The sequence below is a fragment of the Drosophila rhopaloa genome, unplaced genomic scaffold (assembly GCF_018152115.1).
Source record: "Drosophila rhopaloa isolate 14029-0021.01 unplaced genomic scaffold, ASM1815211v1 contig_115, whole genome shotgun sequence".
NCBI lineage: Eukaryota > Metazoa > Arthropoda > Insecta > Diptera > Drosophilidae > Drosophila > Drosophila rhopaloa.
The window spans coordinates 11,516,757-11,518,923 of record NW_025334990.1 but is presented as its reverse complement, the minus strand read 5'-3'; positions in this window follow the sequence as shown (position 1 = coordinate 11,518,923).

Genomic DNA, 2,167 nt, shown 5'->3' with positions numbered 1-2,167 from the left:
ATTTATTTATTACTTTTGTTGTCGGTTTACTTTAAACCCGAATTTCTAGGTTTCGCATTTGGCAATGTAATTAACACACTGATGGCCAATTGTCCAAATAAAAGCACACAGTAGTACTGCTGCTTAAATTCACTCAAGGCTTCCATAATTTGGCAAGCTATAATATTTAATCATTATGTTTATTATTTGCCATTAACCCATTATGATCATTTCCTACACTACGACACAAAAAAAGTGAAGTGATCTTTTTATTTTTATTTATATATTTTACTACCTATACTAATGCGATTTTATTTGCTTTGCCTCGAAAATAAATACATAAATAAACAGAAGACAAAATTTGTCAATGGCTCGCGAATTTTTCGTCGTCATCATCATCGTCATTATTATATTGAACTTAATGGAATACACATACAATATGAATAACTTTTTGATGGAGTCACAGCTGCGATCGAAAGAACAGACTACTAGGAAATCGTTTTGGCTATATGCAAATTGGTATTTGCTTTGATTAGCACTTAAGAGAAGAAATTTAAATAAATCTTTATCTCTATTGGCAAGTGTTAAGGCGGATACTAAATTCGTTAGAAACAATTTGTTAGGCCACTGAATTGGTCGTAAAAACTTGTGAATTGGAAGCATTTTTTTTTAACGAGGGCGAATAATTGGCTGGTTCGGTGATTGTTGATTTTAAATTCTTCTAAAGTTTTAAGTTAAAGGTTTAAAATTGGAATTAAGTAAAGAGAAAATGGATTCAATATGCACATCCATGCTCTTCCCTTTACCAAAAATACCCTTTGAAGTATGTCGCTGCAGTTAATATATATTTATTAATATTCCGCTTCTAATTTCGCAGCTTAAATTTTGCAATCGAAAAAATTGTGGCCTACAAAAGACAAAAAAGTAAATGATTTTTTTGTGTTAATTAGCAAACTGGACACGTCCATACATTGGGTTCTTGTGGCATTTAGAGGCTATCGAGCTATAGATGGCCATAACGTTTGTTGGCCACTCCGACAGCAACAAACACCGTTAAACGCACAAATTTGGCAGCCAGACGAGGCTGATGAAGGGAAGACAAAAAACAACTAAATAAAACAACAAACAGAATAAAAAGGCAAAAGCAACAATCACTTAATTTGCATGCAAGCCACCAAAAAAAAAAAAACTGGGGTCGAATCACTAACCATGTTCGATTCCGAACATGTTGCGAAGAGCAGGTGCTTCAAACGGTTCTATGATCCAGCCACACCTGCGCAATGAGAAAATATATTTATATGCTTACACCTGCGCAAAAAAATTTTTTTTTTATAATACCCCTATATTAATTTATTATATTTTGGTCAAATCAACATAATATAAGTTAAAATAAGATCTCTTTAAATAATATATTAATCCAAATTAATTATGTAATTTGGATATTAGTTTTGTATTACATAAAGTAAAAGCTTATAAAACAAGAAAGGAAAGCTATCTTCGGGCGGAGCCGAAGTTGAAATACCCTTGCAGAATATTCTGCAAATTATATTCTCCAAAATTATTCATATGATTCATTCTTAATAATCGTTCAGTTATATGGCAGCTATAGAATATAGTCGGCCGATCCTTATGAAATTTGATATGTCGGATTGATTGGCCAAAAATTAAACCCATAGAAAATCCCAACTTCCTAACTTTACAAACACCAAAGTTATGGCATTTCCGATCAATCAGTTATATAGCAGCTATAGGATATAGTCGGCCGATCCTTATGAAATTTGGTACGTCGGATTGATTGGCCAAATATAAAACCCATAGAAGGTCCCAACTTCCTAACTTAACAAACAGCAGAGTTATGGCATTTCCGATCAATCAGTTATATGGCAGCTATAGGATATAGTCGGCCGATCCCGGCCGTTCCGACTTATATACTGCGTGCAAAGGAAAGAAGGGTGTGTGCAAAGTTTGAATTCGATATCTTTAAAACTGAGAGACTAGTTCGCGTAGAAACAGACAGACGGACAGACGGACGGACAGACAGACGGACAGACGGACAGACGGACAGACGGACATGGCTATATCAACTCAGGAGGTGATCCTGATCAAGAATATATATACTTTATAGGGTCGGAGATGTCTCCTTCACTGCGTTGCACACTTTTGACCAAAATTATAATACCCTCTGCAA